This window comes from Haliotis rubra, unplaced genomic scaffold, assembly GCF_003918875.1.
Source record: "Haliotis rubra isolate DU_JTF1 unplaced genomic scaffold, ASM391887v1 Scf18, whole genome shotgun sequence".
Taxonomy (NCBI): Eukaryota; Metazoa; Mollusca; class Gastropoda; order Lepetellida; family Haliotidae; genus Haliotis; species Haliotis rubra.
In genome coordinates this window covers 3,523,628-3,547,334 of record NW_025765780.1, presented here as the reverse complement: position 1 = coordinate 3,547,334, position 23,707 = coordinate 3,523,628, and the positions used below count along the sequence as shown (strand labels likewise).

Below are 23,707 nucleotides of genomic sequence, written 5' to 3'. Positions count from 1 at the left end.
CCAGTGGACCTGTCTGAAGGTGGCAATGTGTGAGGCTGTTGTCTGGTACATGGTCTTCATGGCCAGTGGACCTGTCTGAAGTTGGTGTTGTGTGAGGCTATGGTGGTCTGTGTGTAATGTCAGAGTGACCTAATAGGCTGCCATGTTAGAGAGGAGATATATATAGAGAAGTCTGTACTGTAATGTCAGAGTGACCTCGTAGGCTGCCATGTTAGAGAGGAGATATATATATATAGAAGTCTGTACTCTAATGTCAGAGTGACCTCGTAGACTGCCATGTTAGAGAAGAGATATAAAAGTCTGTGCTGTAATGTCAGAGTGACCTCGTAGACTGCCATGTTAGAGGAGATATATACAGAGAAGTCTGTACTGTAATGTCAGAGTGACCTCATAGGCTGCCATGATAGAGAAGAGATATAAAAGTCTGTACTGTAGTGTCAGAGTGACCTCGTAGGCCGCCATGATAGAGAGGAGATATATATATATATATATAGAGAGAGAGAGAGAGAGAAGTCTGTACTTTAATGTCAGAGTGACCTCATACACTGCCATGTTAGAGAAGAGACATAAAAGTCTGTACTTTAATGTCAGAGTGACCTCGTAGGCTGCCATGTTAGAGAAGAGATATATATATATAGAGAAGTCTGTGCTGTAATGTCAGACTGACCTCGTAAGCTGCCATGTTAGAGGAGATATGTAGAGAGAAGTCTGTACTGTAATGTCAGTGACCTCGTAGACTGCCATGATAGAGAGGAGATATATATAGGGAAGTCTGTACTGTAATGTCAGAGTGACCTCGTAGGCTGCCATGTTTGAGAGAAGATATAAAAGTCTGTACTGTAATGTCAGAGTGACCTCGTAGGCTGCCATGTTAGAGGAGATATCTATAGAGAAGTCTGTGCTGTAATGTCAGAGTGACCTCGTAGGCTGCCATCATAGAGAGGAGATATATATAGAGAAGTCTGTACTGTAATGTCAGAGTGACCTCGTAGGCTACAATTTTAGAGAGAAGATATAGAAGACTGTACTGTAATGTCAGAGTGACCTCGTAGGCTACAATTTTAGAGAGAAGATATAGAAGACTGTACTGTAATGTCAGAGTGACCTCGTAGGCTGCCATGTTAGAGGGGAGATATATATAGAGAAGTCTGTACTTTAATGTCAGAGTGACCTTGTAGGCTGCCATGTTAGAGAGAAGATATAGAAGTCTGTACTGTAATGTCAGAGTGACCTCGTAGGCTGCCATGATAGAGAGGAGATATAGACTGTATTGTAATGTCAAAGTGACCTCGAAGGCTGCTATGTAAAAGCATAAAACTCTGTATGACTTTGGTCACCATCTGTTCAGACACAAAACATAAGACAATGATAGCTCATAGGTTGATACACATACTGGAAACTGCCCATTGCAGTCCATCATAGTTTTGTATCCTGTATTTGAAATAATCAGCAAAGTGTTAGGCACAATGTGATGTGTATGTCAACAGGGCTTGCAGTGCTAGTAATCACCTGTGTAGATTCCCACATAGCTCAGGTAGGTAACTAATCAGCACACACTCCATGTATTTTAGTATTGTTGTGATTCAGAAAGGTGTTGATTTTAGAACTCAAATCTTTTCCATATTCCAAATGTGTTTTCCCTCACACTTGCACAAATACTTTAAGATGTAAATATTGCTATTGTAAGATGTATTCCCATGTAGAAATAATGTCTTGGTTATGTTATTGATAGTGAGATTGTTAGATCCATCAGTCACATAAATCTGGTATCTCAGCAGAAGGACCTTCCACTGTTATCGTCACTCTCAATAGTGGTGATTTTGTATATATGGCCATTGGTCAAAGTTCAAGGACATAATGTCTTGGCTGAAGGTGGGGATCGCCAGAGTGGAACTAAAACATAATAGCACAAAAGGCCTTCTGGAGGCCTGCAGACTTGACACTTGATGCTGTACATATCTTATGTTTGCAGCTTTATAATTGTGATCTTTAATTCTATCATTGATACATATACATATATCATTGACATTAAATATATATTATTAGATTGTAGGTTTTAGGACATTTTATATATATATTGTAGGGTTGTAGGTTTTGGGATATTATATATATATTGTAGGTTTCAGGACATTATATATATTGTCAGATCGTAGGTTTTAGGACATTTTATATATATTGTGGGATTGTAGGTTTTAAGACATCACGTGTCTTTATACAACAGTGTCTCTCATGTTATAACAAAGCGGGTGCATCACACAGACAGTGTAAATACTCAGATGATGGCTTCAGTTCAAGGTAAAGCTGTCTTTAATAAGTTAATGACAGTTGTTTTTGTGATAATTGAGACAACAATGGATGTCCTTTAGCTTCTGAAAACCAATCACGATGATGTATTTTCTGAAGACATCCCATAATGCTGTGCTCAGCAGTCTTCTGTCATGACACATGTCACAAAGTATCTGTGCTAGTTAACTCTAAAGGAGCCAGGAGAGAACCAGAAACCAGTTGCAGGGGCATCCATCATGTCAATTTTGTTGATTAAAAAAAAAGTTCAGGCAACTAAAAATTCAGTCGGGGCAAATTTATTTTGTTCACTTTTCCATAGGCAGGGGCACCCATCATTTCAATGTTTGTAAGTTTATTCAACAAAATGATCAGGCAATTAGAAATTCATTCAGGGCAAATTATTTTCTCTTGTTTACTTTTCCTTGGGAAGATGAATCTTAGAAAAAAGGACACCTGTATATGCATGTCAGTATTTTCCTGAAGTTCCCTGGTATGTTTTGAGGCGAGCAAATGTCCCCAGCTGGTTGAAACAGCCAAGAAAATGAAAAAGATATGTTACAATGTGTGAGATGACTGATTCTGTCATCGTCCTTCGTCCCCTGCATCTCATGCTTTCAACCCCGGGTTTGCTTCTCCTGACTCCATCAGATCGATCATGGCTGACAGACAACATCCTCAGTTCATCCTTATTATCTGAAGAAAAGAAATATTCTTACAATAGGCTGGCTCTTGGTCTTGTTTGAGAGACAACAATTCGTTTAAGGGTTTCATTAAATGTTAACATACTAACTTTTGCTATTCTGAGATGGTTTGGGATTTTGCTAGAGACAGTATATTGTTTTAGCCAGAGCTTCAAGAGATACTTAAAATGTCTTTTCCCATACCATATTTTTTCAGGAAATCCAACATGGCCACCAAACAATTATTTGTTTTTAAAAAACCACAGGCAATGTTGTTTTTCCATTCTCTATTTCTCAGAAGCCCTAAGAACACCAATATTTGCTCAAAAATATACATTATGCAATTTGAGATTGCAGTGGAAGTGTTATTTGACAAGTTGGAATCAAACTTGCAATAACTTCCTGTGTGCATGCAGTATCATCGACTTCTTTAAAATCCTCTGGGTTTAACAATATCCTCATGATATATATTTATGGAAATTTTGAAAGGTAAATATTTTATTGTTCATGCAAATTGATTTTACTTATTGATCTGGCCAGAGAGCGTGATGACATAGAGCTGGTCTGGTGGCTGCTGATGGGCAGCTGCTTGTGCTGCCACCGTCCCCTGTATTGAACTGATGTCGCTTTGGGCAACAGTCTGTCCCTCACACATCTAGTACCTGTTACACGACAAAATTTAATTTTTAGACTGCATTGTCTTGTTTCACAGACAGTGTGTTTATAGGACAATAGACTTACCCCCGGTATGTGTTCTGTCAAATATTCAGTTCACTTGTTTTATATCTTTAACATGCAGTTACATGTATACAGGTCGCAGTGACCTGACATGGAAACTCTGAAGTTCTAATTTATGTGAAACAGGAGCATATGACTTGTACAGATCGGTATATTTTTCATTAGTTTTGATGGGATGGAACAGTATGATATACATGTAATAAACCTTTGTTATGTAATAATTGTTAAGGACATTTAGTTTCCGGCACCCCCTGCTTTATGTGCAGTGTGTGTCGGGACACGTCTCCTCACTTTCAGTCTGCGACCTTTCATTGCTATGAATGTCAGAGAACTTACTAATTGTCTCATCGTGTCGTCATGCCCTGGAGAACACTTTGAAGATGCTGCGTATACATGTGTGTGCACAGAGAATCCCTGTAGACTCAGCACAAACACACCATCTAGTCAACTTTTTCTTTATATGTGTGTGTGGTCACTGATTGTGTGTTGGTGTGTGAGTGAGCTGATATGTGAGCTGGTCACTGTGTGTGTGTTGGTGTGTGTGTTGGTGTGTGCGAGTGAGCTGATATGTGAGCTGGTCAATGTGTGTGTGTGTGAGAGAGAGAGAGAGAGAGCTGATATGTGAGCTGGTCAATGTGTGTGTGTGTGTGTGTGTGTGTGTGTGTGTGTGTGTGTGTGTGTGTGTGTGTGTGTGTGAGCTGATATGTCAGCTGGTCAATGTGTGTTAGTGTTGGTGTGTGTGAGCTGATATGTGAGCTGGTCACTGTGTGTGTGTTGGGGTGTGTGTGTGTGTGTGTGAGCTGATATGTGAGCTGGTCGCTGTGTGTTTGTGTTGGTGTGTGTTTAAGTGAGCTGATATGTGAGCTGGTCGCTCTCCATCGGTATGGGCGTTGGTGTCGCCATGCTAAATGTCATGATCGACGTGTCATGCATCACATTCTCAGTGTGACATGTTGTTATCAGTGATCTCTTTTACCATTGCAGCTTCAACTAATAACCGGGATCATTCATCATATAAATGTTGAATACTTCACTTACTTGTTATGAAATTATAACAAATATAAAGAGCAAGTCAGTTCATTATTTATGCAATTTTTAAAAACACTTTTGTAATTATACAAACCATGTAAATATATTCCCAGGTAAATAGTCAGGTGAAACTAGTGTAGAGGCTCATTTAAAGCAAACATGCATGTATGCACATGACTACATTCTGAATATTAGCCAAAGTTTAGATATAAGTCCATAGCTGAAGCGTCAGTTGGGGAATACCTACTATCCTTCGACTAACAAGGCTTTGCTTGAACGTGTCATGTCGGACAGTTGTACTTATTTTAGGTCGTCTTTATAGGAACGATCAAACTAATGTCTAATGTTAATAATGTACAGACATGTCCACAGAAGTGAAGTCACTGCTTTCTATTCTAGTCATGTTGATACTTAGTCTATGGTTGTTTACCCTTCCATACACAGGTCACCATGACCTGTGTCAGCCTGACCTTGCTGGGTCTATTTATAACACTATCTCAACCTCTCATCGGCTTATCTTATTGGACTATCTTATACTTAAAGCCTTAGCGTTGAAATATCATGTTCATACTGGAATCAGTTATTGTCATATTTTTAATTTCATTTTGATCTTTTTATTTTATTTTCCCGGACGGTATAATGTTTGCTTATATATCTGTCTGGTATTGTATCTGTTATATATTTTGCTGACTCTTGATTACTGTCTCAGGAATATATGATGAATATATCCTCAATCAATATGTGTTTTCACTTGATATAACTTGTATGATTATGGTGAGTATAGGGATGATGATGATGATGATGAAATTAATGATGGTGATGATGATGGTGATAGTCAAACCAACAACTAGATCCAGGTATTTATCCCCGACCGTCGGAAGAGTGACAGGCACATTATTTTTTCTACTGTTGTATATTTTACAGCTGCTTCACCTTCGCCCTGGCAGCTGGCATTGCTTCCCCATGTGATTCTGTTTAAATATCACAGGCAGGCTCCAAGTCATCTGGAAACTTTTGATGATGTTGAGTAGGAGCATCGTCTGTGACATGCTGCTTTGTGGCAGTTACTATTGCAGATGCAGTCTGGAGCTGTTCTATTTCCACACATCATAACTGTTTTCCTTGACCCTTGTTGTATCTGTGATAATGGGATAGTAGACTGTACCTGATATTAATAACAAGATATTTGCTGACAGCGAACATATGGTGATTGATTGTCTACGTCTTGTCTCACATCCTGATCACAACAAACTGAAATCCTTTGACAATCCAGGTTAGAATTGGTCTTAGCAACCCATGCTTGCCGCCATCAGAGTTGACTAATAGGATTGGGTGGTCAGGTTGAAATCAGTGACAACTGTATTTCTCTCTTTCTCTTGCTTGGAGCAACTTATGGATATACATTTGCGGATCCAGAGGGGGGATTCAGGGGATTCGAAGCCCCTAAACACACACAGTCACAAACACACACCTTTCAAAATTCCTGGATCCGCCCATGATATAGGCTTGATCTTGCTTGGAGCAACCTATGGACATTGACTTGATCTTGCTTGGAGCAACCTATGGACATCGACATGATCTTCCTTGGAGCAACCTATGGACATTGACTTGATCTTGCTTGGAGCAACCTATGGACATCTACATGATCTTCCTTGGAGCTACCTATGGACATTGACTTGATCTTGCTTGGAGCAACCTATGGACATTGACTTGATCTTGCTTGGAGCAACCTATGGACATTGACTTGATCTTGCTTGGAGCAACCTATGGACATTGACTTGATCTTGCTTGGAGCAACCTATGGACATTGACTTGATCTTGTTAAGATCAACACTGTTGACTTCAAACTGTCATTTGTAGTATTATAGCTGTGTACTTTAACTCGATGGTGAGTTTAAGTATCCAGTATCAATGCAGTTTGTACTGAGTGAGTTGACAATCAGATAAAATGTATACTAGGAATCTGCTGAACACAATTAACAAAGGATATCCTTTATATCAGAGCTGTATTGTACATAGTCGAAAATAATATAACCTATATATCAGAGCTATATTGTTCACAGTTGGCAATAAGATATCCTTTATATCAGAGCTGCATTGTACACAGTTGGCAATAAGATATCCTTTATATCAGAGCTATAGTACACAGTTGGCAATAAGATATCCTTTATATCAGAGCTGCATTGTACACAGTTGGCAATAAGATATCCTTTATATCAGAGCTATATTGTACACAGTTGGCAATAAGATATCCTTTATATCAGCTGCATTGTACACAGTTGGCAATAAGATATCCTTTATATCAGAGCTATATTGTACACAGTTGACAATAAGATATCCTTTATATCAGAGCTCTTTTGTACACAGTTGACAATAACATTACCTATGTATCAGAGCTATATTTTACACAGTTGACAATAACATTACCTATGTATCAGAGCTATATTTTCCACAGTTGACAATAAGATATCCTTTATACCAATGCTGTATTTTACACAGTTGACAATAAGATATCCTTTATGTCAGTGCTGTATTTTACACAGTTGACAATAAGATATCCTTTATATCAGTGCTGTATTTTACACAGTTGACAATAAGATATCCTTTATATCAATGCTGTATTTTACACAGTTGACAATAAGATATCCTTTATATCAGAGCTGTATTGTACACAGTTGACAATAAGATATCCTTTTTTAAATGTTGTACAAATCGTGTACAAATGGAAGTCTCAGTGACTCTGTGGGTTTGAATCCCAAATAGGATTCAACCTATAAAATGTACTAAAAATTGAACCTTTCTACGAAACTGTTATCCTGAATATATCATTTCTGAAAATGAATTTTAAACACACAAATATTTTTTGCTTCCTCATTTACTGCTCTAATGGACTTTTTATCAGTCTCGTTTGATGCTATCCTAACATCATTTGAGGTTGGGGTTTCTTTTTCAATTTTTTTATCAAAACAAGCGGAAGCTTGTAAAAGGTATTACTAATATTGTATGAATAATCACATGCTTAGGGATCCTAATGGCACATGACTAAGTCTCTTCAATCATGTGTTAAATATTTTATTGCTTGAAGGTCATAAAATTTAGTTTATGTCAATAGCTTTTTGTTTTATAATATTGCCGAGCTACACTTGACCATTACCGGCTTTGGAAAAGTCCTTTGGTGCACCATATCATTAATACCTTCAAACGAGGAGTAAAACTTGACATAATGTTGAACCTATTTTTAACAAATGTCGTTATCAATTCTTTAGTAGTGGTATTAAGCCAGTGAATCTAATAATAGTGATATTATATTCATTTGATGGATTCTTTGTTCTTTATGTTGGAAATTGTTCTATAATAGATATCATATAGCTTGTGAAATCTTTAGGTTAGAGCTTGGTGAGCATGATAAAAAGGTCAGGTTGCCGATCGTTTAAATGCGTTATGATGCTGAATTAGAAAGAATTTAACTGCAAAATGATTCTGTATGTGTAATTCACATCAAATTATTTTCTACAGGCATTTTTCTAATGTATTATTTGGCCTTTTGGAAAGCACCATGGCGACATCAATGGGTGTTTTTTTTTGACTCTATGCTTAATATAGAGACTTCAAACTCACACAGTCATTTTGGTTAGTCTTTGATTCAGTGACAGAAAATACAAGCAAGTCTTAAGGTTACTTCAAACTGTAGTTAATGTAGACCCAGGAAGATCTAGGTGAGAATTGGTCTTCAACAACCCATGCTTGTCTCCTCAAGTGAAGATCGGGGTTAGAACTGGTTTTCAGCAAGCCATCCTTGTCTCCTCAAGTGAAGATCGGGGTTAGAACTGGTTTCAGCAACCCATGCTTGTCTCCTCAAGTGAAGATCGGGGTTAGAACTGGTTTCAGCAAGCCATGCTTGTCTCCTCAAGTGAAGATCGGGCTTAGAACTGGTTTTCAGCAAGCCATGCTTGTCTCCTCAAGTGAAGATCGGGCTTAGAACTGGTTTTCAGCAAGCCATGCTTGTCTCCTCATGTGAGGATCGGGCTTAGAACTGGTTTTCAGCAACCCATGCTTGTCTCCTCAAGTGAACATCGGGGTTAGAACTGGTTTTCAGCAACCCATGTTTGTTGTAAGAGTCAACACAGGGCGTCAGACTCACCGACTTGGTTGATGCATGTCATCAAAGCCCAATCACTGAAATGATTATCTACAGGCCGCTGCCATATAGGTGAAGTCTGGTCTTATATAGCGTTAAACAATCAATCTTCAGATTGTGGACAATATGATCTGCGCGTACACTGTCCATCATAGTTGCCATCCTGTACAACTGTCAGGGTCTAGGAGTTAGTGAGGGACTTGGGTTCAACACCACTTTGAACAGTATTCCAGGTGTATCATGCCATTATGTGGTAGGGAAGCCCCAAGAGATACAGGTCTCAGACCACGCTGGTGAAACCCACAAGCACAGGTAGGATGCTGACAGACATGGAAACATAATCAGGGATCTGGGATTCCAAGCAACCAGCATAGGTTTCTGGTGTGTCTAAGGATAACTTCTTTGAGTGGCATTTAGAGGTTGGTGTGATGAACAACGGGGAGGGTTCTATGAACATACAACTTCTTAATTAGTAATACAATGGAGAGAGTTTTGTGGATATACATCTTTTTAATTATTAGTGAGTGAGTGAGTTTAGTTTTACGCCGCACTCAGCAATATTCCAGCTATATGGCGGCGGTCTGTAAATAATCGAGTCTGGACAAGACAGTCCAGAGATCAACAGCATGAGCATCGATCTGCGCAGTTTGGAACCGATGACATGTGTCAACCAAGTCAGCGAGCCTGACCACCCGATCCCGTTAGTCGCCTCTTACGACAAGCATAGTCTCCTTTTGTGGCAAGCATGGGTTGCTGAAGACCTATTCCACCCCGGATCTTCACGGGTCTTTTAATTATTAATACAACGGGGAGAGGTCTGTGGATATACAACTTCTTAATTATTAATACAGTGGAGAGAGTTTTCTGGATATACAACTTTTTAATCATTAATACAATGGGGAGAGTTCTATGGACATACAACTTCTTAATTATTAATACAATGGAGAGAGTTTTGTGGATATACAACTTTTTAATTATTAATACAACGGGGAGAGTTTAATTATTAATATTAAGAAATTGTATACACATAGAACTCTCCCCATTGTCTAAGGGATGCCTCTTTGTACAGCGACTGTGACAGATGATTGGGCCACCTGAGTTCCAACTCTGACCCAGGGCAGTAACTGAATCTTGAATGATGATGCTCCATTCTTGATGTGAGTGAGTATGGTTTTACACCGCTTTTAGCAATATTACAGCAATATCACGACAGGGGACATCAGAAATGGGCTTCACACACTGTATCCATGTTGGGAATGAAACCCGGGTCTTCCCAGGACGAGCGAACACTTTAACCACTAGACTACCCAACCGCCCTCATTCCTGATATGGATAAGCTTCATTTTGTTCGTTGTTAACACTACTTTTAGAAATATTCCCACTGTTTGGCAGAAAGTTGTAAATAATCCTGACTAGATCAACTACTTAGTATGAGCAACAATACCAAGAGTCCGAACACGTTGACATCACAATCTGTAGCCACAAGGCTCAAGCCGACCGGTAAGTCTAGTACAATTTTGTTCAGTCAAGTAAGCTCAGCTAATAATAGTCATTGTAATAAGAGTTAATTCTACTGTAAATAATGCTAAGAGCCATGCCTGTTCAAGTTGTAGCAAAATAATTTGCATGGAGTTCTATCACTCAAGTCAGTGAGTCGGACCTGATCCGCCAGATCTCTTGGTAGGATAACTCAGGTCTGGGGATGGTCATGTGGGCAAGGATCTGTTAGATCTCCTGGTAGGAAAACTCAGGTCTGGGGATGGTCATGTGGGGTAGGATAACTCAGGTCTGGGGATGGTCATGTGGGCAAGGATCTGCCAGATCTCCTGGTAGGATAACTCAGGTCTGGGGATGGTCATGTGGGCAAGGATCTGTTAGATCTCCTGGTAGGATAACTCAGGTCTGGGGATGGTCATGTGGGCAAGGATCTGTGTTAGATCTCCTGGTAGGATAACTCAGGTCTGGGGATGGTCATGTGGGCAAGGATCTGTGTTAGATCTCCTGGTAGGATAACTCAGGTCTGGGGATGGTCATGTGGGCAAGGATCTGTGTTAGATCTCCTGGTAGGATAACTCAGGTCTGGGGATGGTCATGTGAAGGCAAGGATCTGTGTTAGATCTCCTGGTAGGATAACTCAGGTCTGGGGATGGTCATGTGGGCAAGGATCTGTGTTAGATCTCCTGGTAGGATAACTCAGGTCTGGGGATGGTCATGTCAAGGATGTGGGCAGGTCTGGGGATCATGTGGGCAAGGATCTGCCAGATCTCCTGGTAGGATAACTCAGGTCTGGGGATGGTCATGTGAGCAAGGATCTGCCAGATCTCCTGGTAGGATAACTCAGGTCTGGGGATGGTCATGTGAGCAAGGATCTGTGTTAGATCTCCTGGTAGGATAACTCAGGTCTGGGGATGGTCATGTGGGCAAGGATCTGTGTTAGATCTCCTGGTAGGATAACTCAGGTCTGGGGATGGTCATGTGGGCAAGGATCTGTGTTAGACCTCCTGGTAGGATAACTCAGGTCTGGGGATGGTCATGTGGGCAAGGATCTGTTAGATCTCCTGGTAGGATAACTCAGGTCTGGGGATGGTCATGTGGGCAAGGATCTGCCAGATCTCCTGGTAGGATAACTCAGGTCTGGGGATGGTCATGTGGGCAAGGATCTGTTAGATCTCCTGGTAGGATAACTCAGGTCTGGGGATGGTCATGTGGGCAAGGATCTGTTAGATCTCCTGGTAGGATAACTCAGGTCTGGGGATGGTCATGTGGGCAAGGATCTGTGTTAGATCCAGCGATCTGGTTTGAATCCCATCTCAGACTGTTACAATTTCTGGCTACTGCATAAACATGCAATAGTTACTTAAATGATTGCAGTTATATGTAATTGTAATTATAGTGATTGGCATCAGAGAATGTTCACATCTTCACCAACAGTGTTCATATCGCTATTCTAATTAACCCATGAACGTCCCGGTTAGAATTGATCTTCAGCAGCCCATGCTGTCGTAAGAGGTGACTAACAAGATCGGGTGGTCAGCGTCGGTGACCTTACTCAATGCAGGATGTTGTTCACTTGATTGTCCAGACTCGATTACTAACAGACCGCCTCCATATAGCTGGAATATTGTTGAGTGTGGTGTTGAACAACAAACAATAAGGGCTGCTGCTGAGGCATTGTGGCTCAAAGTGTAATGACATTTGGTACATGTGTACCCAGAACTGTCACTCAACATTCATATTATTTCAGTGGTTTGACTTTAACCTTGGAAGTCAACCATGCTCCTAAATTCACTAGTGTCAAGACCTGTCTTCATGCTCATGACAGCTCCACGTCTGAGCACTTCCTTCTTCGAGCTCCAGCTTCGTACTTGTCTGCAGCCTTAGTATAATTAAACAGCTGCTGTGTTTAGACTAATGGCGTCTTGATCATCAATTAGGTTGCAAACACTTGTTTGGGATCCAGTCAATATCAACGCTCTTTATAATGTTGAGAATCGGAAACCAAAACCACTATCGATTATCGGAGGACTTGTGGTGAACGATTACTGATTATAATCGAAATATATACATTTTTTTATGAAATCACCAATTATAGGGATATTTCCCCAGGTTTTTTGTAATTAATTTTTTTATAACTAATACTGTCATGCAGTGAAATGCGCACATGCAGGAAAGACACTGGAATTGTAATTAAACAATAAAAGTGGTTAAAACGTTACAATGCGCATAGCGTTACGTTCTTGAGCGCATGTTTGTTTGTGAATATTCGTCAAATTTAATGGTTAGCTTAATTCATTCAGGTGTGTTATACTAAAACAACCAAATTCCGATTAATTGAAAATATGTTTCTTACAATCGATCATCATTTTTAATCCTTCTTTCGATCGATTTTCGATTATTTTCGATCATCGAACATCAGCTATTTATTTGTTTCATGTAATAAAGTTTCAGTGAATTTCTATATTTGTCTGACCCGTGAAGATCCGGGTTAGAATTGATCTTCACTAACCCATGCTTGTCGTAAGAGGCAACTAAACAGGATCGGGTGGTCAGACTCACTGACTTGGTTGACACATGTCATCGTATCCGAATTGCGTAGATCGATGTTCATGCTTTTGATCACTGGATTGTCTGGACCAGACTTAATTGTTTACAGACCACTGCCATATAGCTGGAATATTGCTGAGTGGGGTGTAAAACTTTACTCACTCACTCACACTCACTCACTCACTCACTCAAGTCACATGATTCCACCAACGCCATGTGTAAATCAGCATTACCTCCAGCCTACTGTATCCAACAAACACCCAGGCATGTATTTCTTTATCCTTTAGGCACCAAGACACTTAGTACATTTGGAGAATTCTGTGACTCCACAGTGTTAAGTAGGGACCCCCTGCTTTTATTCACTTGACAGCAGGCACTATCAGCTTCAGATACCAAGGGAATATCCTAATGACATTCATTTGCCAGCCATAGACCCATCTTCCCTTCTATCAGACTACACTTGGTTCCAATGTAATAGAATGGGTTTTGCCACTCAGGGCTTGATTCAAACATTTAGAACCTGCACTGGTGCAACCACAACTACAAAATGCAGCCTCATCTTTATACCAGCTTGCACCCAATGCATGTTAATATGTTGCTGTTCAAAGAACACAGACTTCAGCTGGAAAACAGAAAGATGAGAAACTGGCTTGGAACAGTGACTCTGAGGGCATCAGACTCAGAATAATTTTGTCATTATGTTCTAAATCATCAATACCAAAACTCAAGCATTATATAGATTGAGAAGCAGGTGCAACCTGTTTTTGTCTGGTGCAACAAGGGTATTAGCTAAGGTTGCACTAGGTGCAGCTGGTATCATCTCCTTAAGATGACCCTCCACTCTTCTTGTTACACCAAGGGAGGCTATCAGGTCGTACTGTCTGTAACTTAGTAAGTTTCGTTCAGGTTTAAACTTCTGAAATCAAATTAACAGCACAGTCTGGCTCTTTAATCCGTGGAATATATAAATCACTGTGACACTTTCCAACATGTCTGGGGTCATATACTGTTCCTTGCACTTGTCCATTAGTGTCTGGTATAGATGACATTTCATTATTGTAACCTTTTTGTTAGTCTGGCAATATTCAGCTCAAGAAGACAAGTTTGATATAAGATGCTTGATTTTTAATGACTATGTGGTCTTCTGTGAGGAATTCATTTACTGAACTTCAGGCAGAATTCACGGCAGTAAATCTTAAAGAGTGAATGTTTCAGACAACTGATGTGGCAGTTTCAAGACTTCTGTACTTTTTGTTGTACGAATTATTCAAAGAAAGTGCAAAAGAGTTTTCGGGTTGCGATGACCAATGTCAACTTGACATTTCTGCTTATATGTAAAACAAGTCTCATGACATCAGTGGTAGTTTTTAAAAATAATTTAATAGAAAAATTGTGTTGAGTAAGTTGAGTTTTTGTGTGTTGTGCAATCTGGGGAATCCAGATGCAGCTGACCTTTCAGCTGACTGCTCCAAGTCACAACCAGTCAACTAGTGTCTTCGCTTTTTAGCTCAAATGGACAAAAAGTCATTACAATTCAAAATTTTGTTTTTCCATTTGAAAAACCAAACTAGATATTTGATAAAAAGTTTAGACACTTCTTCTTCTTCACAGAAGCTTAAGTTTGTATGCAATTACTGCTCAAGAAGTTGCCATGACATTTTAAGGTGTTGCCAACAGAATTGTTAATTTGCCAGTTGTAGGTGACAGTGACTCCAACATTTTCTTTGACATTGTGAGCAAATGTGGTAAAGCGTTCCCGGTGGTTTCACATCACACCATATTTTCTTGGATGGAATGCACACTTAACTTGATTCCTCCCGAAATGCAGCTTGTAGAGTGATATCTGCTGAATAGTGGGGAAGTGGTCCTGGGCCCCAGGGCAAGAGGTCAGAAGTGAAACTTGAACGTATGTGGTTCTACTAATCTGGGGAAAAGAACACAACCATAGACGTACACAAATGTAACACAGACTCTACCTGTCTGCTTTACTTCTAACAGACTTACGACAGTCGAAGCAGAAACACAACCATAGACGTACACAAATGTAACACAGACTCTACCTGTCTGCTTTACTTCTAACAGACTTACGACAGTCGAAGCAGAAACACAACCATAGACCTACACAAATGAAACACAGACTCTACCTGTCTGCTTTACTTCTAACAGACTTACGACAGTCGAAGCAGAAACACAACCATAGACGTACACAAATGTAACACAGACTCTACCTGTCTGCTTTACTTCTAACAGACTTATGACAGTCGAAGCAGAAACACAACCATAGACGTACACAAATGTAACACAGACTCTACCTGTCTGCTTTACTTCTAACAGACTTACGACAGTCGAAACAGAAACACAACCATAGACCTACACAAATGTAACACAGACTCTACCTGTCTGCTTTACTTCTAACAGACTTACGACAGTCGAAGCAGAAACACAACCATAGACCTACACAAATGTAACACAGACTCTACCTGTCTGCTTTACTTCTAACAGACTTACCACAGTCGAAGCAGAAACACAACCATAGACGTACACAAATGTAACACAGACTCTACCTGTCTGCTTTACTTCTAACAGACTTACGACAGTCGAAGCAGAAACACAACCATAGACGTACACAAATGTAACACAGACTCTACCTGTCTGCTTTACTTCTAACAGACTTACGACAGTCGAAGCAGAAACACAACCATAGACGTACACAAATGTAACACAGACTCTACCTGTCTGCTTTTACTTCTTACAGACTTACACGACAGTCGAAGCAGAAACACAACCATAGACGTACACAAATGTAGCACTGACTCTACCTGTCTGCTTTACTTCTTACAGACTTACGACAGTCGAAGCAGAAACACAACCATAGACCTACACAAATATAGCACAGACTCTACCTGTCTGCTTTACTTCTAACAGACTTACGACAGTCGAAACAGAAACACAACCATAGACCTACACAAATATAGCACAGACTCTACCTGTCTGCTTTACTTCTTACAGACTTACAACAGTCGAAGCAGAAACACAACCATAGACCTACACAAATGTAGCACTGACTCTACCTGTCTGCTTTACTTCTTACAGACTTACGACAGAAGAAGCGGAAACACAACCATAGACCTACACAAATGTAGCACAGACTCTACCTTTCTGCTTTACTTCTTACAGACTTACGACAGAAGAAGCACAAACACAACCATAGACCTACACAAATGTAGCACAGACTCTACCTGTCTGCTTTACTTCTTACAGACTTACGACAGAAGAAGCACAAACACAACCAGAAGTCAACAGACTTACGACAGTTGTGACACAAACACTACGAGATGCTTAAACTCCAACAGACTTACGACAGATGTAGCACAAATATTATGAGACTCCTAAACTTCAGCAGACTTTGAACAATTGTGACACAAACACCACGAGTGAGTTTAGTTTTATGCCGCTTGCACAAACACCACAAGACTCATGACCACAACAGACTTATGACTTAGCACAAACACAAGACTAAACTTGTAGCAGACTTCATTTACAACACAACCCAGGACTCCTAAACTTCAACAGACTTACAACACAACCAGACTCCTGAACTTCAACAGACTTATGACAGCCGAAGCACAAACACTACGAGACTCCTAAACGTTGAAAGACTTACGAAATTTGAAGCACAAACAGTATGAGACTCTGAAACTTCAACAGACTTACGACAATTGTAGCACAAATTTTATTAGACTCCTGAACTTCAACAGACTTATGACAGTCGTAACAACAACACTATGAGATTCCTAAACGTCAACAGACTTACGACAGTTATAGCACAAACACAACCATACTCCTAACCTTCAACAACAAACCTACGACAGTTGTCGCACAAACACTACGAGACTCCTAAGCATCAACAGACTTACGACAGTTATAGCACAAACACTTTGTGACTCCTAAGCATCAACAGACTTATGACAGTTATAGCACAAACAGACTTACGACAGTTATAGCACAAACACTATGTGACTCCTAAGCAACAACAGACTTACGACAGTTATAGCACAAACACTTTGTGACTCCTAAGCATCAACATACTTACGACAGTTATAGCACAAACACAACCATACTCCTAAGCATCAACAGACTTACGACAGTTATAGCACAAACACAACCATACTCCTAACCTTCAACAACAAACTTACGACAGTAGTAGCACTAACACTACGAGACTCCTAAACTTTGAAAGACTTACGACAATTTTCATCTTTTTGTACTCATGCACCTGTGACTAATTGTATGAAAGGTAATTGTATACTGAGAATTATTTGCCCCAGTGTCTTCGTATATAATTTGCAGTTTATCAGTGGTAAGCATTGTGCAAGTGCAATTGTCCCTCAGCCTATTAAAATCACTTCAACTTTCCGTCATGTTTATGATACATCTCGTACATTTTGGAGAACAAACAGAAACTTTTTCTCTGTGATTTATGCCCCTGGCAGCATGTGTCGTAAAAATTGTATCCATGTAAATTTCACGCAATATACTTCAGCTGAGCTGATGTTTTGACAATAATACTTTGATTTGTGCTGCAGCCAGACATATAGTGTATGTTAGCCATGAAATATACCGCACCATTGATCCTGCCTTGGCAGCTATTGTAGGCTGAGTGAGTGAGTGAGTGGATGGTCCTGCCTCTGCAGCTATTGTAGGCTGAGTGAGTGGATGGTCCTGCCTTTGCAGCTATTGTAGGCTGAGTGAGTGAGATAGTGAGTATTGTAGGAGTGGAGTGAGTGGATGGTCCTGTCCCTCCAGCGGCAGCTATTGTAGGCTGAGTGAGTGAGTGAGTGAGTTGATGGTCCTGCCTCGGCAGCTATTGTAGGCGAGTGAGTGAGTGAGTGGATGGCCCTGCCTCGGCAGCTATTGTAGGCTGAGTGAGTGAGTGAGTGAGTGGATAGTCCTGCCTCTGCAGCTATTGTAGGCTGAGTAAGTGGATGGTCCTTCCTCTGCAGCTATTGTAGAGTGAGTGAGTGAGTGGATGGTCCTGCCTCTGCAGCTATTGTAGGCTGAGTGAGTGAGTGAGTGATGGTCCTGCCTCTGCAGCTATTGTAGAGTGAGTGAGCTTAACACTGGGCAAGTGGTCCTGAGCACCAGTGGATAGGTGAGATGTACAACTGGAGCGTATGTGGTTCCACTATTCTGGGGGGTAAAAAACACAACCATAGGCCTACACAAATGTAGCACTCAACCGATCTGCTTTAGTTCCAACAGACTTACGGCAGTTGAAGCACAAACACAAGCAGACGTCAACAGAGTAGAGTGAGTGAGTGATTGGACAGTCATGCCTTTGCAGCTATTTGTGTTCCTGGACTGTGCAAGAAGCTGTAGATAGCTGGAACATGGTCACATGGTATAAAATACAGCTGATATTATCTGGAAAAGAACTTTTTCAACTTTTGATATTCATCTTCTTCTCAAAGCACATCCTTTTTAGTTTTTGTTAAAGCTGAGACTTATGCCCAAAAGATTTCCTCCTTTCTCAGCAGGGGCCTGAAGTCATGATGACCTTGGTGCTACAGAATTAGCCAAGTGTATATTGGTAGTTTTTTGTTTCCTATTAAATAATATCATTGATTTGTAAAAAGGAAAAGATCTAGTTGCATACGTCATCATTGGTTTCAGAGACTTATTTTGACACTGGTGTGTTTTAATACACAGGGAAGAGCAGCATTGTTAGTTGTGTTCATACCATGGAGGTATGTCTAGATTGGGAAAATACCAACTTGTTTGTCAGGATTGACAGTTCCGATGTATTGAATCGTGAGTTGTTTGAACGCAAGTTTTTACAGTTCTCTACTGAGAACTCAGTCAGCTGTGAGTGTGCTGTTGATTTGCTCTTTTTACAAAAAGATCATAGGCCCAAAGGATTAAACAAACTTGTGTTAATATTTCAGCAGATGAAGAACTACATTTGAAAAGCTGGGGTTGTTTAAAGTTAGAAGTGCACATAAGCTGTATATATAATGTTGTCATGATTTACTAGCTTGATGGAGATAGGACTAATCGATATGAAATAATTCTATTGGTAGCTGCGTGTAGGTGAGACAGGGCTTTGGGAATAAGTGTGGAGAGGTCGATGTGACTATTGTAAGACCTATATAGGTGAGACAGGGCATTGAAAGTAAATGTGGAGAGGTCGATGTGACTATTGTAAGACCTATATAGGTGAGACAAGGCATTGAAAGTAAATGTGGAGAGGTCGATGTGACTATTGTAAGACCTATATAGGTGAGACAGGGCTTTGAGAGTAAGTGTGGAGAGGTCGATGTGACTATTGTTAGACCTATATAGGTGAGACAGGGCATTGAAAGTAAATGTGGAGAGGTCGATGTGACTATTGTAAGACCTATATAGGTGAGACAGGGCTTTGAGAGTAAGTGTGGAGAGGTCGATGTGACTATTGTTAGACCTATATAGGTGAGACAGGGCATTGAAAGTAAGTGTGGAGAGGTCGATGTGACTATTGTAAGACCTATATAGGTGAGACAAGGCATTGAAAGTAAATGTGGAGAGGTCGATGTGACTATTGTAAGACCTATATAGGTGAGACAGGGCTTTGAAAGTAAGTGTGGAGAGGTCGATGTGACTATTGTTAGACCTATATAGGTGAGACAGGGCATTGAAAGTAAGTGTGGAGAGGTCGATGTGACTATTGTTAGACCTATATAGGTGAGACAGGGCTTTGGGAGTAAGTGTGGAGAGGTCGATGTGACTATTGTAAGACCTATATAGGTGAGACAGGGCTTTTGAGTAAGTAAGTGTGAGAGAGGTCGATGTGACTATTGTAAGACCTATATAGGTGAGACAGGGCATTGAAAGTAAGTGTGGAGAGGTCGATGTGACTATTGTAAGACCTATATAGGTGAGACAGGGCATTGAAAGTAAGTGTGGAAAGGTCGATGTGACTATTTGTAAGACCTATATAGGTGAGGCAGGGCATTGAGAAGTAAGTGTGGAGAGAGGTCTATTGTAAGAAGTGACTATTTTTAGACCTATATAGGTGAGACAGGGCTTTGAGAGTAAGTGTGGAGAGGTCAATGTGACTATTGTAAGACCTATATAGGTGAGGTGTGACTATTGTTAGACCTATATAGGTGAGACAGGGCATTGAAAGTAAGTGTGGAGAGGTCGATGTGACTATTGTAAGACCTATATAGGTGAGACAGGGCTTTGGGAGTAAGTGTGGAGAGGTCGATGTGACTATTGTAAGACCTATATAGGTGAGACAGGGCATTGAAAGTAAGTGTGGAGAGGTCGAAGTGACTATTTTTAGACCTATATAGGTGAGGCAGGGCTTTGGGAGTAAGTGTGGAGAGGTGTGACTATTCTTAGACCTATATAGGTGAGGCAGGGCTTTGGGAGTAAGTGTGGAGAGGTCGATGTGACTATTGTTAGACCTATATAGGTGAGACAGGGCATTGAAAGTAAGTGTGGAGAGGTCGATGTGACTATTGTAAGACCTTGGTGATGTAAATTGTTCAATTACCATGGAAGCTAATATTTTTGTGGAATTTTTTTACTATTACTGCTAATTGTGATCGATCAATGCTCATGATGTCCATCTCTGGATTGTCATGACTCCTTTATTCAAAGACATAAAGTCAGCGATCTAACCCACTCAGCCGCTGCGGCTTCCACAAACTGGAAGTGTTGAGTAGAGCTGTGGCGATATACTAGTATACGATAAATATATCGATACTTTTGTTCCTATCTTGATACGAATCGTTGACCTTCAAATTGTTAATGTTCACTAGAAATCGACAGTTATGTAAAAATTTACACTGTTACTTGCTATCAAAATATACTTATTTAAATAAAATAACCAAAGATAGTATATCGTGATATGCATCGAATTGAATCGTATCGTTCCAAGATATCGCGATACGTATTGTATCGTGACATTTCCGTATCGTCACACCTCTAGTGCCGAGTCTAGATCACATACCTTGTGTACCACTCTGACAAATGTAAACTGGTACGGCTCCTCCATCCTGCTTTCCTTATTGTCTAACACCTTTTTAAAGTTTTAAATTTGGAACACCAACAATTGCCTATTTGCCTATATGCATATTTCAAAAACAGTATGAGTGAGATGAGCGCATGGATAGGCCACATGCAAGTTGTTACTGACGTACATGTATGCATTGATGCATATGTCATGCAATATCATTACATGATTGGAAACCTGTGTGAATATGTTACATGTCAGTGCCGGAGAACAACCAGTCTCACACAGATTCCATTTGACATAATTGGAATAATGGCAAAAAACTCTGTGAATGGACCAATGGCAGGCAGGTGTGCACATGCTTAATAATCATCAATATATATTCATATAGTCTATATACTATGGACATTGGGGGAAGCTGTTAGTCAATCTGTTTGAGATCATAAACACAAATGTAATGATGTCATCTAATATACATCATTTATTTTTTTTTGTAAAAAGATTGAAACATATGTAGCATACTCAAAAAACATTCTCAGTGTGAGGGATACAATGGATAATACAAGCTGGAGATTCTTGCAACGATGTACTCCCTAATTAATGTACTCCCTAATATGACACTAATAGAAGGCCCTAAAAAATGAATGTTCAAATTCTTATCCATGCTCACCTCACAAACACTGGACTCAACAAAATGTCGTCACCTTGCTATTCGGTAGTTTCTTATGTCATCGTACAGCACAAGCGAACCAAACAGTCATGTCTTTTGGAGCTGGCTATTACAAACTTACATGTGAAATATGTATCAGGCTCAAAATGTGTTTTTTTGCTTATCTGAATATGGGACCATTTTAGAGAGATTGAAATCCAGAATTGATGCCTTGCATGTCATGTCTGTTGCAAGAGATGACGATGGTACAGTGTTTATATGTCATTGTTGGAATATTCATGCAGTCACACATTCACTCACTCACCCCGCGCGCATACATTCACTCACTTTCCCACTGCACATTCTTCCTCACTCACTCACTCACCACCTGCTCTCACTCACTCACTCACCCACCCTCTCTCTAGCCTACAATCGGTTCCCAATTGCGTAGATCGATGCTCATGATGTTGATCACTGGATTGTCTGGTCCAGACTTGATTATTTACAGACCGCCGCCATATAGCTGGAATATTGCTGAGTGCGGCGTATAAAACTAAACTCACTCACTCTAACCTACCACATACTCAACCACTCTTACTCACCAGCTTATTCACCCACTCACTCACTAACCCGTCACATACTCCATCTCACCATTCACTCACTCACTCACTCACTCATTTATTCATTCACTCACCCACTCACTCACTCACTCACTCTTGCCATGTTCATACACAATGCAGTATTGTAAAGAACAAATGTTTTATCACTGTAATGTAAATATATTTATTTATTTATGTAATTCCTCATGATATATGTATTGTAGGCATGTGGCCTCTTCAGTATGAAATAAATACTGATTGATTGACTCTAACCCACCCATTTACTCAGTGACTAACCTACCACACACTCTCACTCACACATTCACTCACTCACACATTCACTCACTCACCCATACACACGCACAGTATTCCAGCTTTATGGACTGTAAATAATCCAGCCTTTGAACCAACCCAATGATTGTCGTCATGAGCATCGATCCATGCAATTCAGCATCTTGTTAGTCACCTGTTACGACAAGCATGGGTTGCTGTTGACCAATGCTAAGGTGTTCAAATCTTTACTTGAATATTTCTCTTGATCTATGCAGGGCTCCAGATAAATTTTCAACATCAGGAGTACGTACTCCTTACTGTTTCAATGCAGGAGTACTGGAAAATCTTAAGAGTACATTTAGAGTACTTAATGGAATTTAATGGAGTATCACTAATCTTGTGTTTCGTTTCATATATGCACCACAACATTGCTACTCTGTGTTAACAGGTCAATAAACAATTAAACAATACTTTTTTCAGATAAATATGATTCTAAGACCATACACCATTGCTGTAGAGCGTATCTGCTACGTTTTCTAAATTATTTCCTACCGTATCGTGCACATTTTATATCCGTACATACGCCGATATGGCCCTTATCTGGAGCCCTGATCTATGGCTTTGCATGAACAGAATATCCACATAAGCTACAGCACGTCATGGTTGTAACAATTGTAATATGGAACTTACAGGTATGGTATGAGTTTCGTTGTGGCATATGTATTGCTCCAAACAATTATGTGATATACCCTCGATACACTGAAACAAACAAAATCAATTGCAGCTCTGAGTGCACATTACAAATCTACATGCTTAAAGAGGTAAGCTGAGCATGATGTAGAAACTATTATTCATGATAATGGTCAATTTGAGAACTGTAGTGTTCATTAACAAGGAAGGTGACACTGATACAGATGAACTGGGAAATAACAGATGGCCGATTGTATCAAAATATCATTTATGAATTTCATAAATGTGCAGCGATACATTTGAATTTTACATGTTGTATATGAAATATGTGATTGGCAAGTTGTTTGAACGTAGTTTGCAAGTTATTATCTGGACTCTCAGATAGGACATGAATGCCTTGATGGAGTTAGAAAACGGATACCATGTTACAGTTTGTTACAGAGTTATGGCCCTTGTCCTGCGTTTCTTGACTTGTGCACGTTATCCCCAATGGGGACAGATTTTCTCAGTAACCGTTATTGACAGGGAAACCAAATGTGGTGTGTGTTTTGATGACACTAATGTCGTAGTGGAGTTTAAAAA

At 40.0% G+C, this 23,707-nt stretch overlaps 1 protein-coding gene and 1 long non-coding RNA gene across 2 annotated transcripts in view; one reads left to right on the top strand and one right to left on the bottom strand.

Moving 5' to 3' along the window:
• LOC124273381 (zinc finger protein GLI1-like) overlaps positions 1–23,707 on the top strand; it is a 208,838-nt gene that overhangs the window by 107,072 nt on the left and 78,059 nt on the right. The gene's annotated exons all lie outside the window — the stretch shown is intronic.
• Positions 2,567–3,747, bottom strand: LOC124273387. The gene is made up of 3 exons (XR_006897636.1): positions 3,708–3,747; positions 3,491–3,628; positions 2,567–2,979 (listed from the first exon to the last, which is right to left on the bottom strand). It is a non-coding gene; the product is annotated as an uncharacterized LOC124273387 (long non-coding RNA).